General features: G+C 46.3%; 1 protein-coding gene and 1 long non-coding RNA gene across 9 annotated transcripts in view; one reads left to right on the forward strand and one right to left on the reverse strand.

Moving 5' to 3' along the window:
* Positions 1 to 24,675, forward strand: part of Cdkal1 (CDK5 regulatory subunit associated protein 1 like 1) — a 551,843-nt gene that overhangs the window by 478,540 nt on the left and 48,628 nt on the right. The window lies entirely within an intron of this gene.
* LOC107149288 lies at positions 12,556 to 20,675 on the reverse strand. The gene is made up of 3 exons (XR_001504383.2): positions 20,385 to 20,675; positions 15,409 to 15,567; positions 12,556 to 14,907 (listed from the first exon to the last, which is right to left on the reverse strand). It is a non-coding gene; the product is annotated as an uncharacterized LOC107149288 (long non-coding RNA).

The following is a 24,675-nucleotide window of genomic DNA, read 5'->3' on the forward strand; positions in this document are numbered from 1 at the left end:
GGGGGGGCGTGACAGTTCGGGGTTCCTAAATGTTCCGAGACCTTTCCAGAAGGGCACTGCACTTTTCCCGTAGGGCCATCAGGGGTGGACCAGATCTGTAGGCATGTGAGTACCAGACACGCTGGTGTCTGCTCAGTTCCCAGCTCACCATTAACTAGCTGTGCACCTCTGGGAGAGATACTTCCTCTCCTCGGTTTCGGTTTCCTCATCTGTAAACTGGAAATAGCCAAAGTACGTGTTTTCAGTGAGGTGTAAAGAGATGGGGGAAGTGTTTCGCATCTAAGAGTGGATAAACACCATGCACATCACCTGCATCCTGGAGAAACACACCATAGAAGACTTGGGCTTGCTTTTAATTTAATTATGAAGATATAATACAGAAAAACCCATTCTATGGAAAGAGGAGGCCCAGTACCCCTTATTTCTAACAACTTCATTTCTCCCTTAATTATATAGTGTTTTATATATACCCTAAACAAACGAATCAAGTTAGGGATCATGTACGCCCATTTTTGGGAGTCTCCATCATGTATTTGTGAAGACCAAAATTTGTCTCAACATACTTTCTAGTTTTTGTGTATTTACTCTTTTTTAAAATAATTTTTTAAATTTATTTATTTTTTGTGGTGCTGAGAATCGAACCCAGTGCCTCACGCATGCTAGGCAAGTACTCTACCACAGAGCCCCAGCCCCAGCCCTGTATTTACTCTTTGAGAGAGACTGTATTGCTGTTCCTAAAGCAGGGGTGTAGCTGGGTCCCACTAGACATGATGTTAAAAGTTTTAATCATTTGGTTCTTATCTACATGTAATGGAAAAGTAAATTACTTTCTGGTTAGGCTTCAGTGGTGGCTAAATGCTAAATTGTAAAATATTAGAATATAAGGATGACATTTTAAGAAGATAATTGCCATGTGTTTTGATTGTTTTCATTTAAAACCTATCGGCCATTGACTGCTGACCAATTTTGGTAGCCATTTATAGTCACTAAAATTGTTTATGTATTATAACATGTAAAAACTTAGTTATGAAAATATTATAATTCAAATCCTCATAATCTAGAAAACATTTAAATTTATATTTTTAAATGTTAGAAAACATTTTCTCTAAGTGTTTTTTTGTTTTGTTTTGTTTTTCTAATTTTCCTCCAAAATGACCCTATTTGTCACCAGGGTGTATGTGGGTGTGGGTGATTTTGAGAAGTGGCTGTTTTAGTAGCGATTCTTTTCACAGTTGGAAGGAGCTTTTGAGATACAAGACTGTTTTACCCAGGTCCAGCTAGAAGGAGGAGGACAAGGCAGGAGGCCAGGTGACCCTTGTGTGGCGCGAAGGCTGGGGCTTGGCTTGAGGAGGGGTGGGGAAGACTGGTCACCAGGTCACCTCTTATGGCCGCCTGCTGTGGCATCTCAGGCTGCTGCCAAGGCTTTGTCTTTTGTCTGGAGACAGTTGAAGCTCCGTGACAACAGGGCCACGACTCCATGCTCTGTCCCCAGGACCCCAGATGTGTAGAGATGAGCATTTGTTGAATGAATCAGTTAAATCACTTATAAGTCACTTTGCAGTTTCGTGATTATTCGTTGTGTTTAAGAGACCCATGTCTCCTGCATTAGTTGTAAGTCCTTCTAGGAATGAAACGCATAAACCCTGTAAGAGGGGCAGCCTACAGGGTGAACCAGCGTCTTCCAAATGTGCTTAGGAACGAGTTAGAAAAAACTGGCCACGGAGCTGAGTAAACAAATCTCTGAGATGTTTATCATGGAACTGTTACAAAATGCTACCTAAAGAACCACCTGAAGTCAGGTGTGGTAGCACACCTGTCATCCCAGCTCTGTAAGAGGCTGAGGCCGGAGGATTATAAGTCTGAGGCTAGCCTCCACAACTGAGCAAGACTCTGTCTCAAAATAATTTTGTTTTTTTTTAAACAAAAAGGGCTGGGGATGTAACAGTGGTAAAGTGCCACTGGCTTTAATCCCAGTACTGAAAAGAACGAACAACCTAAATACCCAGTAATCAGTGGTGGGTTAAATAAATAAGCCACATTCGTGAACATAATGCCAGGCAGTCACTAAAATTACATTATAGCTGAATATTTAATGATGGGCGGGAATGTTTATTGATGACAGGTCACGACTTTTACAAGTATTTAAGATAACGCACATATATGCCAGCCAGCAGGTGTATACAACTGCATGTTTGCTTAGACAAATAAGACTGGTGTGAGTATACAGCATAGTGTTAATAGTGGTTAAGTCCAGGTGGCGTCATCCCAGGTGGTTTTATTTCCTTCTCATGCCTTTCTATAGTTTTGAAAATTTCTGAACAGAGTATTCCTTTTGTAAAGAAGGGAGGGAGGGAGCGGAAAGTTCTTTTGTGGAATGATGGTTCAGCCTGGCTGTCAGGAGCGGGAACTTGGACGGGTTGTGCAGGGAAAAGCTTGCCTGTGAGGAAGAGGGTGCACAGCGAGGGTGTGTGGCAGGCCCTCTTTACAGCGAAGCAAGAGTGGGGTGTGCTGTCCTCTTTGCATCGACGGGACCCCAAGGGTCACAGCGTAGGAGCTGTGGGGAACAGAACCCTGGCCACCTGGCGTGTTTGGCCAAGGAGCGCAGTGGACTGTCCCCCTGGCTGGGATTTTCAGCATGGGCTTCTTTGGTTCTTTTTCTGGACCCTGTTCTCTGTTTTTGCTCTGCTCTTTAGGGAGGCGCTAGGTGGCAGCGGGAAGAGCTGCTCTTGAGCTTGGCAGACCCCAGCAAGCATGCGGTTTGACCCGCTCGGTGGTTCAGAAGCGACGTGACCTTGGGCACATTGGCTCCACTGCTCTAGGTCGCAGTGTTGAAACAAGGCTAGGAACGATCGCTTCTCAGGGTTTTAAACAAGGAAAATGTAGGCGAAGTCTCCAGCTCTGTGCCTTTCAGGAAGTAAACAGCTCTTGAAGGTCACCATTTGCCCTTAAGATGGTCTCTTCTCGTTGGTCTGGATGAAGCAAGCACAGTGCGTCTTATAATCACGAAACCTCGCTGGAGTTTGTCGATAGTCTTTACCTAAGTAACGTGAAGAAATAGCGAAGTCAAGACCCTAACAGAGAAGTCGTGCTGCTTGTGCTGGTCCTGAGTCGGCCTAACCTGAATCAGCGGCTCGGTGGCCCTCTGCCTCCTCACGACATCTGCCAGTCCCCGGAACAGGCCTCACTGAGACAAACCGCCTCTGAGAAAGGCAGCGCCTCCCTGGCCCTGGCTGTGGAAACTGGCGGAGCACCGCGTGCCCAGAGGGACCAGGACTTCGCCTCGCACTCCACAGTGGCACCCTTCTGCTCTGAGCCGCGACTTTGCAGTCGGGTCTGCGTCTGCTGTGCGTGTTTGGTTGGAAAGAAATGGCGTGCAGGGGCGTGTTGTTCTTGGCAGTTGAGGAGCGATCGAGTGATCTGGTAGCGCACCCTCTCCATTCCAGGGTTGCTTGCAAGCGCTTGTTCCTCTTCCTGGCTTTACCGTCCCCTCTCATTAGGTCAGCAGACCAGGCGTTCCGTGCCTGTGTGGAAGTGTGATGTTCGCGAGAGTGTATTCAGGTAGCTGAGTATCGCACACAGGCCGTGTGTGACCTGGGCTGTGTCTGAGGATCGCCTGTTGGCGAACTGGCTTCAGTTTATCCAACCCTGCCTCATTCAGAAAGGGCAGTGCCGCCCTGTGTCTCCCACCTAGGCGAGTTCAGCAGATCAGCCTCTTGCTCCCCTTGCCCTCAGCTTGCAGCCTCCAGGGACCATGAAGAAGGCTGCAAGCCAGATCACCTCCAGCACTGGCTCATTTCCTCACTGAAGCTCAGGAAGAGTTTGTCCCCTGCCGCGATGCTCCCAGGGAGGACCACAGCTAGGCAGGTCATCTTTAACTGTCCACCGGTGTCCTGGGCATTCCCATGTCTCTATTCTGAAACCTGAGTGAGAGCAGTCAGAGCTTGTGGGACGCTCCTCTAGACACTCCTTGTCACTTTCACCCCTGAAGACAGATGTGCTCCAGAACCTGAGCGCTTAACTTACCCGAGTAGGAACACTCTGTGCAAAGCGCCCCAGGATGGCCAGCATCCACATGGATTGCCCACTGAGTTTTTAAGTTTTCAACTTGTTATTTTTCAGCTAGAAAAATACATGTCCCTAATGACACATTTTTAGTTTTCTGCAATTGCAGTTATATGTCTAATTGAACAGGACCTATCTGTCCAGGGGAAGTACTTGTTGTGACAGCTCATGCTTTCCAAATATGTTTGTTTGGACCATTGTCAACATAATGGATAATTGAAGAATTTTACTTAATGCCTGACGCTGGGGCTCTCCACCCTTGTTTACTGAAACCGTTTTATGTATTTATTCTTTAATTTTTAAATGACGTCTGCAACATTATCAGCAGGCTAATTGCTAAAGTATTGCTAAAAGCGAGTGCAACACCCTGAGAGAAATAGATGCAGCTCCCGAGGGAACGCTCTCTCTCTCTCTCTCTCTCTCTCTCTCTCTCTCTCTCTCTCAAGAAGAGGCCCGCGCCATGCTGATGGCAGCCGGCCAGCGCTGTCTCCTGGGCACCAGCGCCAGCCCGGCCGCCCTCCTGTCTGGCCTAGCGTAGCAGCTGCTTTCTTAGTGCTCTTCTCTCAAAGCTGCCCCCAGGGGCCGAGGACAGGTAGGGCACTTGCCCAGCATGCAGGTCCCTGCGCTCACACAGATCTCATTCTCCGAGGGGAAACGGGAAGGGGCTCCCTGCACACTTGTTCCCCGCCCAGTCCTGTGGGGGCTCTGCCTTCCGTCTCAGGGAAGGGCAGTGCCTGGCTTCTCTCCAGCTCCTTGGGGCACCAGCACTGCTGCCCACCCAGGCCAGGCCACCCTGCAGACCTCATCCTGACGGCCTCCCCAGGATGACCAGCCCCCCCCCCCCCAGCAGTCTGTGGGGCTCCCAGGCCAGTTACCGCTTCACACTTGTGGGCGTATTTGGTCTCTGCTCACTAGCATTTGGTCCACCGCTAGACTCAAGCCCAGCACAAGGACAAGCCTGTCCTCTGCCTGCTCTGTGAGGTGCTGTGTCCAGATACTCTGTGCGAGACGGTGTGGCCTCCTGCCCTGACCAGCACGGCGACCACAGCCCCAGGCTCCACAGTGACACCTGCGTCACTTGGTTATGGCCTCACTGAAATCTTACATCAGTTCTTAGTCGATGTTAAAAAATGAGACCCCACCTCTAGGCAGAGTTTGAGAAGTTTCCCTCTGGTTCTGTCATCACAGATGGAGTCTGGGGATGTGTCTCCCTCACAGGCAAGATGGAGGTCACTGAGGCCCTTGCCCTCTAGAAGAGGTCTTTGCAATGAGCGCCTGATGGTTTTCATATTCTGTGTTTCCAGAAGAAACGTACAGAAGTCCACAGGGACACCAAATGTGCAGGATTGTTCCTGTGGTTTTGGATTACCTTTCACTTTTTTGGTTTTGAAAATGCTCTGAGGAACCATTTTGGCAAAATGTAGTATATTGATGCCTATAAATATTTTTGCAGATCCATTTGGGAGGCTGAGGCAGGAGGATCACAGGTTCAAAGTCAGCCTCATCAACTTAGTGAGATTCTGTCTCAAAATAAAAAGGGCAGGGGATGTAGCTCAGTGGTAGAGCACCCCTGGGGTTCAGTGCCCAGTACCAAAAAAAAATCCGTCACTGCCGCAGTCTGGCTGGGCACAAAATAACCAAGCCGCCAAGAGGCACTTCTAGGTTCAAAACAGGAACCCCTTTATTGCCCGACTCCTGGGAATGCCACCCACGCAGCCCTTCCAGGAACCACCAACCAGAAATCCCTCCTCCGGAACTTCCCCAACCAATGCAAACTCTCCAGGAATCCCCATGAGAACTCCAAAGTAGCAGGGAGAACTCCAAAGTAGGGTCTAATATACAATTGAATACTCAGCTTAACATAACCATCATCATCTCAATGGCTCACTGGTGTCGCCTCTCAACCACTCCCTCCTGGCACAAATGCCATGCGTCATTCTGACTCGGTTGTGGCTCTCAGCACCTCAGTCGTGTATATAAAAGTCTGAAAGCTGCAGTGAAGGGAATAGGCAAGTCCCTTTGGCTCTACAGGGGCTCAGGAGCGGCCCACCTTTTTGTCTACATTCTATCTTTTGGGTTTGAGGTGCAGGAGGGTGGTTTTTCACTACAGTGTTTGAACACACCTACTTTGACAGAAACAGTGGTTCATCCAATCAGGAAAACAGACCCTGTGCTGGGGGTGTAGCTCAGCAATAGTGTAAGCAGGCCCACATCCACGTGAGACCCTCGATTCCATCCCTAACTCACAATCAATAAGCAAATAAATAAATAATAAGAAAACAGACCGTGGAAAATTAGAAAATGCAAATTAAGGAAAAATATGAGTCACCTGTGGTCCAGGATGTCTCCTGGCCACGGTGCGTGGAGGCGGGTGGAGGAGGATGCCCACCCTCCTGGGACACCAGACCAGCCTGCAGTGTCTCAGAGCAGCCACCTGCTCGTCCAGGTCCAAGGCATGGTGAAAAGCTCGCCTCACACAGCCCGTCCTCCTCGTGTGCCTGATAGGATGGCGTTTCCTCCTACTTCCAGATGTCAGGCACAATGGACAGTGTCACAGTGGAGATGTTCCTTGGTGGGTCTCTACACAGCAACAGACGTAGGAAAACCAGTCTCAGCAGCTGACTAGTGCCACATTGTAAACCACATGTGTCCTGGAGAAAGCAGAGTGGAATGGTCCTCGGGCCGACACTGCATCTCCCCATCAGTGCAAGGAAGAAGGTGTCTGCCACAGTGAGATGCTGCTCTGGAGACTTAATTACTCTTTACCTTTCAGCAGGATTTATCCTTTAATATGTTCACAGGAATGATCTTTCAGATTTCCGCTTTTGACTGTGTATGTTAAATGTACACATAGAAATTAAATTTAGATGAGAGCCTCAAAACTCACCCTCTGTAAAGCCGACACCAGCCCTGCCTCCCGTCTGCTCCCTGACGGCTGGGCGTGATTAAGCAGACATAATATAACCCAGAGAGGAGTTTATTAGGCTATTATTAAGGCTTGATCGTTTGTGTTTCAGATTTTAAGTCTCAAAGGACTCATGATTGTTGTCATTTTCTACTAAAAGCTGCGTTTGGAAAGAAGTTAAGCTGTGATGCAGGGACAGGCACGTTGGAGTGGGAAATGCAAAGTGCCACTTGCTGTCGCTGGTTCAGCCCTGAATGCAGCCCTGAGTAACTGGGCTCTGCGTAAGGACTGGGTTCTGCTGCTATGCTCCTGAAGAAGCGTCTACTGCAGGAAGCAGAGGGGTGAGGTTGAGATGCACTTGGGAAAGAGACTGGTTTCAAACTCCAAAAATGCCACTTGCAAGCCGACTTCAGCCTGATAAAGAGGGTTTTCAGTTTGTCCATTGACTCAAGGAGACCACTGGGAGCGTCCCAGGGCTCTGCTGCGTGAATCTTGCCATGATCAGTACCTCTGAGCAGCTGTCTTGGTTAAACAGAGTGTCCTTATAGTTTGAGTCTTTGTTTCTAAATTTCTAAATTAGGTTTTGATGAGTATGGCTTATTTGATTCTTATGGCTCTCTTTTCTAAATTTCTTTGGTACTGAAATTGCAGACCCCGCTAACTTCTTTGAAATTTTGACTTTGCAAGATTCCTTAATTTACAGCTTTTTCCCAGGAGTCTACAGAACATCCAGAGGCATTTCCTAATAGGGTGGTTGTCAGGACAACAGATCAGGATATGTCTTACTCTGTTTCGTGCTACTATGACAGAATACCCGAGACAGGTTACTTTATAAAGAAGATTTATTTGTCATAGTTCTGGAGGAGAGGAAGTCCAGGTCAAGGGACCCAAACCCCATGACTGCTTTCTTGCTATGTCATCTCAAGGCAGAGGGCAGGAGAGAGTGTCTGTGCAAGAGAAAGCAAGAGATTCCCCCGCAGGGGCCTGTGTGATCACCTCGGGCCACCCATGAGAGTGGTGGCCTCCTGACCTGAGCTCTGTCCACTTACCAACACTGTTGTGCTCAAGTTTCCCGCACAGGCTTTGAGGGGACCATGTTCAAACCGTAGCAGGCTACAACTCCTACCTGTCCCCCATGGACTGTAATGACCCATAAATCTCAGTCTCTCTTGGGTCCTGAAAATGCACACGCTCTCGACAGAGGCAGCACTTTACAGTCTAAGAGACACTGGACAGAAAACGGTGCCTCTGTAAACGAGGCCCAGAGCTGAGATCATTCTAGGGCTTGGCCTGCGACCAGCTCTGGCCCTAGGACTCGGGTTGGTAGTTCCGTTGGTGGAGATTTTCAGCTGGCGCGGGCAGACTCCACGGCGTATTTGTAGCGTCCTGCCACTCGCTTGCTCTGAAGATTCTAGAAAAATCCCAGCATGAATCCCTGGACCAGCGCCACACCTGGGCCACCAGAGAGGCCACTGTCCCCATGTCTGCCTCTGCACTGCCAGCACGTGCTCGTGACATTGGCTCATGTCTGTCACTAAGCTGTGAAGCCCCACCACGGGAATGCCCCCCTCGTCCCTGTGGCCACAGCACACATCAGGAAGATAGTTCACGACTGGAATGAATGAGTCCAAGCCTCCCTGTGGCCCATCAGTGTGATGCACAGCCCGTCCCCTTCCCCCAGTGTCCATGGGGGGCAGCCTGCCTTCCTGGCCGAGGCCCAGCGCAGAGGGACTGAGCATCCCGTGCCCGTCTTGCCACTCCCAGGTTCCCTCCCCAGTGTCCTGAGAGGAGGGGCCACCCGGCCTGCTGCAGTGACTGTGGTCCCAAGGTTTTCTGGGCACTTGCTCCACTCCTGAGGTCGGCTTTGTGACTGCTCGGCTCTCCTAACGCATGGTGTTGAATTTTTTGTCTTAACAATAAAAAGAACATCATCCTGTGAGTTCTGGGGCTGACCCAAGAAGAGCCAAAATTAGTCGGAAGCTAATGAAAAGATTAAATGATTGTTGTTTACTCGGAGCAGTTCTTCATAGGTACAACAGATACACAAATAGCTTCACGTTACATCTTGAGGTCTTAAAAACTCTTTATAATTATCCATCTTATTTATTCTGCCTGATGCAGCAGGAAATGTTGAACAGTCTCATTGAGAAAAAGCTGTGTTAGTAAAGGATGGTGTTAGTATACTACTGTCACTTCTCGTGACACCTTTGGATTCAGCAAGGCCTTTCCATAGCACCAGTCATGTGCTGAGAGCGTGGGAGATGCTCACTGCTTGGTCAAGGAGGACCGTGTTCAAACCATGTCCGCACTGAGTGTCCCAAGAAGAGCGTCCTCACCCACCTGAGGACAGGCCACTTGGGAGGCTTCAGGAGGAGGAGAGGCCTGAGCTGGAAGGCCACCTCCCTGACGAGAGGCCACTCTGGCAGCACACTGCCTGGACTCATAGCCAGGCCCTGCCATGTACTTCCCCTGTGGTTCCCCTGTGGCCTTTGGGAAATGACCTTTCTGTGCTGGTATTTTCCACGTCGTAACATGGGACTACCAGCAGACTGACCTCACAGGGTCGTTGGCGTCACTCAGGTGTGTCACGCGTTCCACATGTGAACCACTTAGAAAACGCCTGGTGCAGGATCAGCTTCCGCTGTGGTCCCGGCTGACCTAGTGATCGAACCAAGGAGGAGAGCAGGGCAGCTGCAGGCCCGGGTGCAGAGAGAGCCCACCGCGTCCGGCATCGCCATGAAGCGGGATATTGCAGGTAGAGTGCTACGAGGCCGAGCTGCACAAGCCGGGGCGGTGGGAGGCGGGTTTTGAACTTGACTGCAGGTCAGGGAAGACCATTAACCAGTTTCAGGTTGTGAGATTTGAACTGTGGGAAGGAAATCCTGTTGTCTGTTTTAAGGCTTAATTAAAGGGAAAGGGAGAGACGGAGGCTAGCACCAAGTGGATCACATCTAACATGCTAGGCAAGAATCTGCGTAGACCTAGCCGGGTGGCCGTGTGCACCCGGGTCTGTGGAAGGCCGACTCTTTGAGCTCCTCCTTTATGGGCCAGGTCCATTGGTCCACTGGCCATCAGCCAAAGCAGATCTTGTCATCTGACACTGAACTATTGAAAACTGTTAGGTGGAAAAACCAAGGAGAGTGTTGACAGGGAAAGGTGGACCTCCCACGAAGTGTTTGAGCGTGGGCTTTGGTGGAGGAGCAGCTGCTAGGTACACCACGGCACACGTCGTCTGTCCCAGCGCTGCTCCTGTTCACGCCCACATCACTGCCCGCGTACTCCAGGACAGGTGTGAAGAGGAAGGGAATCGCCCTTGGAGACACTGGAAACGGGAAGCCCAGGGACGCCTGCTTCCACCATCTCCCAACTGGCTCCCCTTCGCCTGTCGGGAGCCCCAGGAGCTCCATTTCCTGTCTGTGTCCTGAGATGGTGGTGCTCCCGAGGGCTGTCCTGGAGAGCAGAGGAGATGATGTGGGTGAAACCCTGTGAGATCAGAAAAGCACGACAGGCCCCGCGGCTCGCTGGGCCCAGCGTGGAATGTGGACTGTGATCAGCTTTTGTCCTTTCTCAGGTTTTGTGAATTTAGGTTTCAGTGGAGTTTTTGAGCCAGGAAAGGAGGAGTTTGAGTAATGATTCTGCTAGATTTCGATTTTCCAAAATACTCTGCCCGGTGCACTGTCGAAGCTGACAGTCGATTGACTTAACCACTTCTGATGAATGTGCCACTAAAAGTAACCATGATTGAACTTGGGAAGACTGTTCTATAAGCACCAGCAAACATTTAATTAGCTTAGAATGAAAATGGCAACCAAGGTAGAACAGACGTGAGGATGTAGCAAACAACAGCTACCCAATATCGCTTACCCTGTGTAACCAGTTATTTAATGATTTTAGGCCTCGCTGTGACCAAGAGCACACACTCTTCTCACATCAAATTTATGGCAAGTGCAAGGGTTTCCGTGTTCTATCCTTGACTTTCCCTTGACATGTGACTGCCCATTCAGAGACAACTTGTAAAGCCTGTAAATTGATTAAGTGACCAAAATTCTAGGTGTATTATTAGAGGATGGCCAGGTGACAGTGTCCTGTCTAACACACTCTTCATACCAATGAAATAAGTCAGGACTGTCATCAATTCATTTCATTGAATAAAATCTATTTTCTAAGTGGTTTCATGAGCCATACGGAGGCTCAGGGACCTACGAGCTGACGTCAGAATACATGGTTGAGCTTTGCAGGCATTTTATTCTACAAAAGCCCCTGAAACTGTCGTGTGCTGATAAAGAAACTCCCACTGCGCCCACCCAGGACGGTCTGCTGGGTTATAAATGCTTTGCAGCTGGCCGACATTGCATTCTCATTTTTCACCAAGCCTGAGGAATGGTGAGGTGGTAATTCCAGGCTGCATTTGGACATCTTGCGTGTCACTAAAGGTTGCAGCCAATTCCAGAGAACCGGCTGGTGGCTTGTGCACAGAAGTGTAATCACGTCGATGAGCATCGTCAGGTCGAGATCAACGCGATGGAGCAGCCTTGGTCCAGCACCTTGCACCAGCCTCTTCTGGCTCAGGAGCACCACGCCCCACAGAGGTGACAACACGTGGCAGTTGCTTCCACAGCATTGCTCACCAAGGGCCCCAGGATGAAATCAAGAGGAGGTCATCCTCAGGGTCCTAAATCTCAGCCAGGCTGGAAAGACAGCTCATTTGAGTGGATGCTATACAGACAGCACTGGAGGTTGCAGACAGATTCATTTCAATTCACTACTGGGAAGAATTCTTAATACTTAACCGACCTCATTACACACGAGCAAAAAAAAATTTATGTGTGATTGCTTATTTCTTTGGACTCAGAGCTATTGTCTTACAAACCAGAAAGTAATACACCTCAGTTGGGAAAAGTCGGAAGGGATAATCTGAAAATAAAAAGTGTACCATCTGTTTCTAAGGGCTGAAGGGAATATTTAAAAATCAGGGTAGTTTCAAAGAGCTATGAAACAACTTCTGATGCACTGTGGTGCCCACAGCCCTGTAAATAGCAGGCTCTGAAGCAGTTTTCTTTTAGGTAATGTCTTTACCCATGAACCAACAGAGCTTCCAAGTCTCTTCATCTCTTTCTTTTGATTCCTCTCCATCTCGGTCTCTCCCTATCTCATGGCCCCTCCTCTCTGCCTGTTGATAAGCACCCTCCCTCACCCAAACATGAATGTGAAGTGTGTTCTTTTCCACCTGAGACAAGCCTGCTTTATGGTGGACGCAACTCCTGGCCTGCAAGACCAAGTTCCAGGCCACACAAGAAGCAAAGAGGGAATTACTTACATCAAGACAGCAGGAACCCACAAAGGGGGACTCTTACCCAGATGAAAGGAGTGCAGGCACAAGAAAAATTAGGGAGGGAATCTTCAGGGCGGTCGCTAAGAAAGAACAGAAAGGATATCACGAAGTTCACCCGAGGTGGCAGAAGTGAGCAGAAGTTCCAAATGCTGGGCCCCACCAGGAACTTGTGTGACCTGACTCACGTGGCCCATGGTGGCTTTGTCAGTTTTCTGACAGAATAAAGAAAGAGTGACAGAAAAGCCGTCCAAATCTGATGAGTCTGGACAAATTCATACCCAACAGGGTGAGAAACAAAGCTACGGTGAAGACAGGGTGACGTGCAGGACACAGCCCATGGAGTGAGTGGACGCCTGTCTTCAGCATTGTCCCTTAAAATGCCAGGCACATGCCCCAAGTGGATGACCACGTCTGTGCTGGGCTCCGTGGAAGACACACCCCTCCATGCCCGGGTGAGGGGGCGTTAGTGGTCAGCTTATCTCGCACACAGTATTCGCGGAGGCCGCCAGGTCTCCTCCTTCCCAAGGTCTGGGGGAAGCGTCGCGGCACTGGCGAGAAGACGGTGCTGATGGGGTGGGTTTCCTCTGTGTTTTGTCCTGTTGGTTTTGTTTTGGGCAGCACTGGAGGATGAACCAGGGTCCCTTGTGCGTGCCGGACAAGAGCTCTACCACCAAGCCACGCTCCTTCCAGTCTTTTTGATTTTTTGTTTTGAGGGTGGTGTCACTAATTTGCCCAGGCTATCTTCCAACTTGCCATCCTCCTGCCTCAGCCTCCTCAGTAGCTAGGATTATAGGCCGTACCACCTGACCTGGCCCCCTTGCTCTGTTTGAACATGACATCGGTGATGGTTTAGGAAAGTGCTTTTGACATTTCCTCTGTGTTATTCTCATAGGTTTATCATTAGGCATTAGAATTCTAGGTTCAACCCTTCAAGAAGCACAACTGTTGCCAAGAAAAATGGACATGCATTGGAACCCACTTCTGAGAAGAGAAAGCTGAATCTGCACTCGGTTCTATCTAGTGCCCAAGCACTTATCAGTCACCCACTGCATACTGGGTAGAGAGCTGTCCTGGGGAGTGGGGCAGGGCACTGAGGTGTGGAAATGGCTTTCATTCTCCTCCATAGTCTGACATCCAGAGAAGCACACAGACAATTACAGCAAACCCTACAGAGTTAACTGAAAAACCAGTAAGACGATTGAATGTGTGCCAGCTACAAAATCCCTGGAAAAGTAAGACTGCCAGAAAGGGACAATTTAAACAAAAACATGCAACGGAAAAAGATCTCATCCCCAGAAGAAAGTGAGCAAATATGCCAGGAAACAAATCTAACAGGAGAGAGAAATGTCCAAGACCTTTGTGATGAAGACTGATACTTTCCTGAAGATTACAGAAGATATATTTAAACAATAAAACCTAATATGCTCTTGGGTAGGACAGTGTAGTGTTCTCATATCAGCTCTCCCCACCCTTATGCTACAGAGCCAATATAATCTTTTTTTAATTGATATATTATTTATACAGAATGGTGAGTTTTATTGTGGTTTATTCATATTCGGTGTAATCTTAATCAAAAGCCCAACAGGGTTTTTGATAAATTTTTGCACAAAAATACTAAAATCATCTACATAATGAATGATATGCTAACAAAGTTAAAAGATAAGCAGTAAGCCAGGGAAAATATTTGTAATAATTATAATCCAGTAATTGAGGTACAACAGAAAAATGAGCAAAGATATACAATAAATTTATGAAAGGTGTTTCCTCTCACTGGCAATTAGGAAAATGAAAATTACAACAAAATATTTGTTCATCTTTTATGTTGGCAAGAGTTGTTTTTTTCTTAATTGCTAATGTACAGTGTTGTTGGCTGTAGGGAGAAAAGCTCTCATAAGCGATGTGAGAAAGTACAAATTGATAAAGCCATTTTAGGAGGCAATTTAACTGTGCATGTGAAAATCATAAGCATAAATATTCTTCCTTCAACCTAGTAATTCCACTTCTAGAGAAAGGCTCACCCATGTATCCAAAGAGACGCGTGTTACCGTTGGTAGTAGCCAGAACTTGGAACCCGGCCAGGTGCCTATTAATAGGAAAGTGGTTAAATGAATCGTGGCATCTTCATCATGCGGCCTCCCCGGCGCTCGGCTGAGGATGAAGCAGGGCTTCGTGCAGCAACGTGAGGTGCTGGGCTCTCTCCTGAGAGGGAGGCCCCTGCAGGGTTTCAAGTGGAGCCTCGACATGACCAGACTTGAGTTTTCAAAAATCTCTTTCTGGATGGATTATGGAAAATGGATCAGAGAGACATAAAATAGAGTCAAGAATCCCATTAGGAGGCTGTTGATCCAGTTGAGCATCAGTGACACTCTGTGACATGGAGGAGCTGAACTGCTCTTACCCAGCCCAACCGCCGTGACTTAGATGTGGCAGTGCGTTTGGTATTCTCTTTTGACATGTTCTGGGCAGCTCCTCCATAGTCTCTTTGATCCCTTTGTGACTTTTTAAAGGTGTCATTGACTTCTATCTACTGCAGCTGTGACTATTTCATATTGGTTTAGCAAAGGTCTTCTATTAAGATAGGAATGGCTGTAGCTCCATGGCCAACCACCTGTAGGAATCAGCCCCAGGATTAGGTCAGGATTTGGGTGTGACTCTGTAACTACAGTTTGGCCTTAAAATTAAAGCAGCAGCATAACTTGACGGCTTAGAGCTTAGACTTGGAGCCAGACTGTCCCACCTGAAGGCTCAGTGTACCTGTCACCTACTAGCTGTGCAACCCATAACTTAGTCCTTCAGGGTCTCCAAGCCCTCATCCAGAGACTCACATTGCATGAGGGGGTTCCAAGCATTCATATTGCAAATACCAATAAAGTGCTTACTATTGTTATGTGTTAAATGAGAAAACAAAATGGAAATCCTTTCCTAGCATATATCTTTATGTGAACGGGAGTTAAGTATGTCATTTAAAACTATATGGTGAGGGGACCCATTAAAGGTTTGGCTTTGGCTTTGGTTTGCATGTACCCAAATAGAGCATGTAAGTAAAGAACAATTTTCTTTGCATTAATCGGTTTAAAACCTGGATTGTTTGAACGTTTATGGTGATTACCTTGGTGGTACTGCAATGAGGCCAAGCAGCGAGATCCAGAGAGGTGACCAGGATGACATTTAAGAGATGTGCTGTTACCACAGACAGGGCTGCTAACTCAGTGGCTCGTCTCCTCAGTGCCGAGTCTGAATCAGCTTGGTCTCTTTTCCAAATTGTAGTCTAAATAAAGCAGACAGAAATATGACTTTGAATTCATTTGTGCAGAAGCTGCCTGCCTATAAAGGGTGATGGGTGTGCTCTGGAGCAGCGCCCGCAGAGGGTCTTCCTGCCCCTGCAGTGTGCAGAGGACATCACGGATGAAAGCCGGTTTCTGAGAAGCAAACCTCAGAGAAGGGTGATTGGAGAACTCTCCGGCTTTGGCGTTCACTTGAGTTATCTGCATAAGCAAGGCTCCTTCTCCTTAAATTAGAATCAGACTGAAATACGATTTTAGACTTGGGGGTATTCTCAGTTCATATAAGCAGACTTGAGCAGAATGCAAATCTCTAAAATTCTACATTGTGTTTAAGGCCAGGTCTCTTCCCTTCTGCTTAGAGGTTTCCCCTCCACTTTGATGTATCACCCTATTTCCATTTTTATGACATTCAGTTTTTATGTATCGTGGTAATGATTGTTTTGATAAATTGACCAACACCCCCCCCCCAACCCTGCATACGACACTTTATTTTGCAGAGCTTGTATCTGTTATCAAAAACAGGAAGAGAGAGTTCTGGGTTGAAATGGTCATGAATTGCTCCTAGGTTTGATTTCACTGCTTAATTCTGTTTAGCAGTTTCAATTCATGAGATGTCTTTTCTATTCTCCTTTCATTAACTGCTAAAACTGAACACATGAGGAAAGTAGGCGTTTTGAACACAGTCCGAGCTCTTGATTTATAAAACGAGATGCTTGATTTGAAGAGTGAGATACAGCCTTCGGCCTGGCTGGACGTTATTTCAGGTTTTCAACAAGTCTGTTTTTTCCTCTTCAGTAGCTCCATTGTTAGACACTATCTCAGAGAGAACCATTCCATCTCCTGAAACATTGGTTCTATATGAAAACCGAAGAATCCTCATTAACTGGTACACTCGATGATTTTCCAAAAATTGATGAGGGAAACACGTGCTATAAATAGGATTACTTTTGAAAAAAAATTTCCCCATAGCCTACAACCTACCCAGAACGTTGAATAGACCAACTCTGAAATGAGACTTTGAAGGGCCTCCTCCAGCCTTTTAGTTGATAACGTCAGCCCTTCCCATGTCATAGTTGCGGAACTGAGCAGCTCCTCTCAAGTCTGAGTCTCACTTCCATCGAACCTCTCTTCACCCTGTGGTGATTCTTAGTCAACTGCTAAGGAAACGGGACTTAGAGTAGAATTCCAGCCAGTGGCGTAAGCAGAGGGCAGAGGAGAGGGAGAGATTACAGACCAGCACTCAGTATCCAAGGGAAGGACAGTGTCATGGGGAAACGCAAGACGACAGAGACTGCCTTTCTCATCCTCATTCTAAAGAGTGACTGGAGTTACGTACTTGAGGATCTTTTATAATCTAATTCTTGCACAGTGACTATGGTTTCTTGGTTATTCCTCGGCCACTTATGTTGTAACTCCAGTGACAGTGGACACAGTATGCCTGTGCTGTTAGCACAGTGTGTCCTGTGTAATTCTAAACCCAAGAGGCTGCCATATTTATTTGAAACATGGACACGGTTTTTAAAAATTGTTTTTAACTCAATTTTGTATATAAGGCCTTCTCTTTGGATAAAAGAAGGAGGTCATGTTGCAAAAGGAATCAGTCTGATTGAAACTGATAAACAAAACAATGCTTCCACACAAAACTTACTTGAGCCCTCACTGGACCTTTGGAGGCTTAAGGTGACAGGGTAACCTGCTTTGCTATAGCATCTGTCAGTGTCTTAAGGGACTGCACCAGTTCTCACTTGCTCAGAGACCATGCGTGGATCTCAGTAAGCCCAGAGCCACTCCAGGCCCGCAGGGCTGGCGCCCCCTGCAGCCTGTGGAAGCCCACCAGCAGAGCCAGCAGGCGCTGGGGACGGTGGCTCCAGCCTGCCAGTGTTTCTCCTACTTCTTAACCAGACAACAACATCTCTACTGTAAAATCCGATGGTGCTGGAGACTGGTTTCCCAGTAGCTGCTATATACTCACCCGGAGGGCAGGGGCTCTTCCCTGCTGCAGGGCACCCTGGTCTTCTCTCACGACTTCAGCGGGAGGGGAGGCAAGGACAGCTCTGCTAAGAAAGTCCCCGGTTTTTAGGGAGAGAGTAGGAAGGGAGGTACCTGCCCAGGCTGGGGCAGGGGACAGCGGAATAGGTTGTAGAACAGATTGCCCTGACCCGCCCCCTTGTCCTTACAGGGCTGGCAAACGCAGGGGTTTCCTTCCTTGATCAGGCTGGGCCCTCTAACCTCAGGAGACAAGGCCAGGCTCTGAACCTGAGGTGTCTAGTGAGAGCAAGTGGAAGCATTCCCCAGAGGCTCTCCTAGGTTTTCAAGGTGCTGGTTTTAATAATTAGCATTAAAGTCAGGGGTTTTTCTTTTTTTACTGCCTAGTAGCTTTCTGGCAATTATAAAGGACTTGGAAAGATGGTCATGTGTCACCTAGCGACACATTCCACCACATTGTCAGGCAGTTTTGTCTGCATCAGAAGGTGAGCTTATACAACCAAGAGGCTCCGGTGGCGCTAGGTTATATAACTCCACAGGACCAGTGGCACATGCGTGGTCCACTGTTGGCTGAAGTGTGGCTATGCAGCACATGACTAATTGTTTGCTTATAACGTACATTTGTAATTTTAAATCAGAAATACAATTTTAGGGACTGAATATTTTAAGCTGTCAGCTTTTACCTGCATTAAACCGTCTTTCGTCCGCTATACAAGTCAGTCTCTGTCCATGCACACTCCAAAGTAATCCAAGACTAGCACCTGGACTTTTAGAATGTTTTAAAAACATGGAAATCACCCAGCTTTGCGGTCATAAACTGTGTGGCTTTGGCAAAGACCCCTGGGGTGGCCTTGGTTTCCTTGTTTCCACTATCACTGCTTGACAGTAGAACTTCAAAAGCATAGCTACTCACCTGTTAATAGCAGTTCACTCACTCACTCAACGAATATTCAAGAACCATTCATAGGCCAGGTGTTGTTTTAGAAATAGTGAGTAAAGAAGCGTCTCTACTCGTGGAACTGTGGATCTTGGGAGCTTTCATCCAGGTCATTTCTTTCCCTTAAAAAAATGTCAAGGTAGAGCTGGGGCTGTGGCTCTGCAGTAGAGCGCTCGCCTAGCACGTGTGAGGCCCTGGGTTCGATCCTCAGTGCCACGTAAAAATACATAAACAAAATAAAGGTATTGTGTCCAACTACAACTAAAAAATAAATATTTTTGAAAATGTCAAGGTGATCAGTTTGCTCAAATTAAATAGGATATTTTCCTTACTGTAGTGACCCCTAGCCCCCCATCCTGTTCTTATACTTCATGCTGTCCTACATCCTGTTTAGTAACAGAGAATTGTTGATTGTTATGATTCTCATATGATAATGAAGAGGTACTCATTTGCAAATAACTGTTTAATCTGTAATTAAAATCTGGCAGCTCTCTTAAAAATAAAGACAGTTAAAATGCATAGTCACTGGTCTGCTGTATTGAATATGCAATTGCAGAGCATTAGGAAAGGCATATCCTATTTATCACTTTTAATGAATCTTTCACCCTGGTCCCACTTTAAGCCCTTGATGGTATTCCTGCCATCCCATCCATATGCTTCTAAAAGCATTAACTGCTTCTGGCTCTGCACATGCCTTGGTATAAAATCAAAACTCTAGGTTTTGATCACATATCAGCAGGCTAAAAAAAAAATCATTATCATTACCATATCCTCATTAAGAGGATGGGCCCCCTGACCATATCTCCATGTTTGCTTAGCAATCTGAAATTCATGTATGCAGAGGAAATTTTTCTTATGTTTTTGAAAGAAGAATGATAAATACTTATACAGCATACAGCCTTAACTCTTTCAGGCGGGCACAGGATCATGTTTTAGAAATGACAAGAAGCTGCACAATTCATCTTTCCATTAGCTACTGGAAAACTGAATTGCAGATTTATCAGTATTGGAAAATTTTCCTCTTTTTCTGCATTAAATGTTTTTTGTCTTATCCACGATCTTTTTGAGTTATGACTTTGAGATGGGAGCAAGAGGGTTCTGTCTGGTTTGGGGGACTGGTCCCTCAGGAGGGAGGAAGGAATGCCCAGCTGTGCTCCTCAGGGCCAGAAGTCTGTTCCTCCCACAGCCTTCTGCTTTGTTAGCATGTTGAACAATAATCTGGACTCTGAATAATTCCTATATATTCATACTACTTTGCTCTCTAAAATTTACTCCCGCTCTGAAGCAGCAAATGGAAAGAGCCGCAAGACAATTTTTGACTTAAAATTGTCTCTTGACTACTTAAATAAAGATATCCAGGAGTACCATCAAAATCATGAATGTATTTCAAAAAGAGATACCTCTTTTGGGGGGAACTGGTGACTAAATCCTCAGTTTAGTATACCACTGAGCTTCTTCCCCAGGCCTTTTCTTTAAATTTTTTTTTTTTTTTTTTTTTTTGAGACAGTGTCTCTCCAAGTTGCTAAACCTGACCTTGAACTTGTGATACTCCTGACTCTGCCTCCTGAGTCACTGGGATTTACAGGCGTGCACCATCTAGTCTGGCTCACAGAGCTATCTTCTTATCGTAAATGGAAGATGTATTGAAAGTTGGGCCTTAGTTGAATACAGACCTATTGCGCGTGCGGCATTGTTAATAAGTTCTTGGAGGCGGATTGCCTTTAAATGCAAGCATATATTCAAACCAATCATCAAACAGAAACAATTAATGCAAAATTATTGGGTGTGCTGGAGCACCCCAACTAGCATTTAATGCGCACTAATTAAACACTACACGCACAGTACACAATCCTAGGGCGACCATGAGCCCTAAAATACCTCCGATGCCACGCAACTTCTCTTAGCTGAAGAGCAGATGTTGTCATTGTCCAGAGTTTCTCTCCAGCCAACAGCTGGACATCAGGGAATGGTGGAGTCCACCTGGGGATGGACAGCAAGGCAGCCGGTCTCACTGATGTCCTCAGAGCAGCCTCGTTGATGTGGCAGGACAAGTGGTTTAAATATAGTTGCAAGTTGGTGGTGTATGTTGGTGATTGGTTACACACAGTGAAAGTCAGTGTCCATGGGTTATGTCCAGTGAGGTGATGTAATTGCAACAGGGCATGTTCTTTGCGCATGTCCACAGAGCTGTGCTCCCTATCGATCGTAACCAGTCATTGTTAATGTGCCTATGGCTAGTGCTCCTTACAGCTCCTTATCAATTGCAACCAGACATGACTAAGTATGCCTATGGCTGCTGTTCCTTATGGCCAGCAGCTTAGTGAGTCCCAACATGTCCCAGCATGTCTATGGCAGGTGCTCCTTACAAGAGCCCACCCCCACCCCACCTGCAGGCAGCAGGAAAGCTCTCCGCTGCTTTTCCAGGAACCGGCTCCCTTTCTTTCCATCACCTGCTGTTGGACTTGCTCTGCACTGTTTATCCTTTGGCCAAAATTGTTGACCTCAAACTCTGTGGGCACCAGAAGGGAAAGGAAGAAGCCTTGGTGGGGAGGCTGACTTCACACTCTCAGGCTGAGTGGCCCTTTCTGTGTCCACAGGAAGGGCTACCGCAGCAAAGCTAGGAAGACTTCCCTTTTTCCAGCATGCACTGGGACCCTTTGCTGATTCTCCTAGTTTAGAAACAGAATAGTTGACCCAGAAACAACTTGACAAGCTATTGATAGCCCACCTACCTTTCCCCCATTTTTTTTCAGGTAAAAAAACTGAGGACCAAAAGTGAAATAATTTACTTGCAGTTGAAAAAGCTAGTGTAGTGGCAAAGGTAAAAGGGACCAGAGGTTCCCTGATTCCCCGTTTAGTCACCTTCAGGTTCTTATCCATCGGCTGGGTTTTGCCTCAAAATAGAAGACAATCTTACTAACTTACCCCCTAGGACCATGGTTCATTTGAGAGATCTGGTCACTGACTGGGGACCAAACTACAAAATTGTGTGTCTGAACTCTAAAAGTAACATAGTGTAATCCCAGTGGCTTGAGGCAGGAGGATCTCAAGTTCAAATGCAACTTAATAAGGCCCTAAGCAACTTAGCGAGACACTGTCTCAAAATACAAAATAAAAAGGGCTGGGGATGTGGCTCAGTGGTTAAGTACCCCTGGTACCAAAAAAAAAAAAAAATGCAATATAGAATTTATAATGTGTTACATTTGCATGCTACACTTTGACAAGACTTCAAGGCAAGAAGTAAATATATGTACATGTTTGTATGTATTTTTCCTGTCTAACAGGAAAAATTCAGTGGGAGAGAGAAGCAAAAATTCCACCTGGGGGTTGGAAGGCAGAAACTGACTCTTTGCTGAGAATTTCACCATGTAGAGAAGGGCATTCTGGGATTTCAGTGATATCCCAAGGTTTATTTTAGCTGTATGCTGTCACATGCAGAGTATCACAGCATGAAACCGCTCACCCCAGGTCCCCAGGCCTTGGCTTTGAAAGTTCTCAAGGTCTCAGCTCCTGTGCTGCAGACATCTTTCCTGGGCTTGGAAACCCAGGCACACCGAACAGCTTCAGGAGATTGCCCACCACTCCTGTGACTTGGCTGGCTTTCTGCTATTTAGTCTGTGGAGGGTTGCAGGGTTCCTGTCTAAGTCTGTGATAAACAGCTCCTTCTAGAGAAGCTCACAGCCATGGCAGTGCTCTGGCAAAGGTAGACGATGCAGCATTGTGTTTGGCTGGAGAGGCCATTAAAATATATCAAAGCATCTCTCCTACCAAATTCCCTTTTGAAGAGTGTCACTGATCAAAAACTACAGACCAGAATTCAAATTTTTTTAGATTAAATAACTGCAGTGTAACTCAGTGGAAGGGCACTTGCCTGGTGTGTGCAAGGCACTGGGCTGATCCTCAGCGCCACATAAAACAAATAAATAAAGGTATATTTTTTTAAAATTAAAAAAACTGATCCTTTTTCTCCCCTCCCCACTCTGTATTCCTCCCAAAGTAGATTGATATGAAAAAGTACCTTGAATTCCTTAAAGCTTCGTCTTTCTTCATAATCTCCCTGAAAAAAAAAAAAAAAGAAATTCTTGGTTTAGGTGTCATCTTTAATGCTTGATTTAACATATACAAAAGCTACCCATTGCTTATCTGCTGCCTCTACTTCCTTGTGGTCATTTCATGTATTTTCTTACTTGTCGTAAGAGGAAATAGGGAGAACCAAACTACCTCATTTATATCACACGGTGGGTGCCTGCATGTGTGTGTGTGTGTGTGTGTGTATACACGTGTACATATGCACACCCGTGTGCACCCAGCTAATTACTGGTTGCACTAAAATTGGTAGAATTTCAGTTTAGTTTCATTGAGTCTAAGATGGGGAAGTAACGTTAAAGAGAAAATCAAAATAGAAGTGAAACATAGATCAATCAATGTTCTTTTAAATAAAGATATTTCAAGGGGGACTACTCTGGGGTTTTTTAGGTGGCCATTGACCTTTCTCCATATTATATTCCTATAAAGAGCATAACAGGACTTGTGTGTGCTTGAGGAAGCTACATTTTCGCAGCGGGAGAGGAATGGGAATAAAGGATGGAGATGCAGGTGCACCTAACACAAGCGGGCTCTTTGCCTGCAGCCTGAACGCCTGGCCAATACAGCTGAAGCTCTGCAGTCAGCTCTCAGGGTCCCGGGAACCCAGCCAAGAAAGGGGGCTAGGAGGGAGCCCAGAGCACAATAGTCATTCAGTCTTCTTTAATGAGATGTATTGCCCTCTGCTGAAAGATGGTGGCCGTGTCCTTTGTTATGCTGATTAGACACCATTAGAGCTGGCCCTCTGTGACTTCTGCCTAACCCTTTCTGCTCCCTCCGCTTCAGTCCTGAGTGGAAAATGGTTGAAAGATGGCGGGCTGTGCTGCACATGTTACTTAGGGCTCACATCTATGCTGAGCTCTTTGGTAGTCGGGTGGGTTAATAAAAGATTTATCTTACCAAAGGCAGTGTGTATTTTGGATTTTTATTTTTGACTTATTTGAAAATGATCAATTTCTGCCTTTGAAGTCCAAACGCCATGCCATTGTCCTTTATATGGTTGCTTTTGCAGCCATACAAAATGGCAAGTGACAGATTGGAAGATTCAGATAGCCTCTCCTTGGCCGCCTGGATTTCCTCAAAATGACCAGCAAGTAGATCTTGCCTTAAGATTTTAGGGCGACTGTACTCAGCCAGGAAAATGGAAGCCAGAGGAAATTAGCAGTCCAAAATCCCGCCTTTACGATTTATTGACAAGTATCTGTTCTTTCCTAAAATCAAAGAAAGCATTGCATTTACATGATTGCCACAATGATAGTTTGTTTCTGGTGAATTTAAAAATTTTTGTTTTTGAAAAGTGACTGAAAAAATCCTTTCTAAATAGCAAAATAAGGGATTTCTGTTAAGTCCTTAAAAACAACAACATAATGGTTTAAGACAACCCTGGATAATAGAAATACAGTATGAATGACAGTTGTTATTTTAAATGATCTGGTAGCCACAGTTAAAAAAAAAAGTTAAAAAGGTGGCATTTTAATAAGTTTTAATAATATATTTAATTGAGATCAATGTGGCAAGAGTATTCTTTTCAACATGTAAACAAAGTAAACATTAACAGGAAAACAAAGTAATCATTAACGGATGTCTGACATTCTTGTTGAGTGTTGGAAACAGGTGTGCACTTTACTCTGTTTGCTGCTTAGCACATCTCAATCTGCATTTGCTACATTTCAAGTGCTTAATAGCTGTGTGTAGCCAGTGGACACGGTGTCGGACCCAGCAGTTTCAGAGTGAATGAGCAATTTGCCCCTTGCTTAGTACACCTGTCAGGACGAGATCCATTTTTGATACTATGGATTAGGCACTATGATCTGCATGACCTTGACCAAGTCACATTCTCTAAGGAGCCCTAGCTTTCTCATCAGAATTTGAGCTAATAATCTGCTAATTCTTCCCTCATCCACGCCAACTCTGAATTAATGATTTAAAACATTCATTCTAGTTTACGCAGCCTCTTATAATTTAGTACATGGAAGGAGCTGTTTATCACAGACTTAGACAGGAACCCTGCAACCCTCCACAGACTAAATAGCAGAAAGCCAGCCAAGTCACATTCTCTAAGGAGCCCTAGCTTTCTCATCAGAAT

This window comes from Marmota marmota, unplaced genomic scaffold (genome assembly GCF_001458135.2).
Source record: "Marmota marmota marmota unplaced genomic scaffold, marMar, whole genome shotgun sequence".
Classification (NCBI taxonomy): Eukaryota; Metazoa; Chordata; class Mammalia; order Rodentia; family Sciuridae; genus Marmota; species Marmota marmota.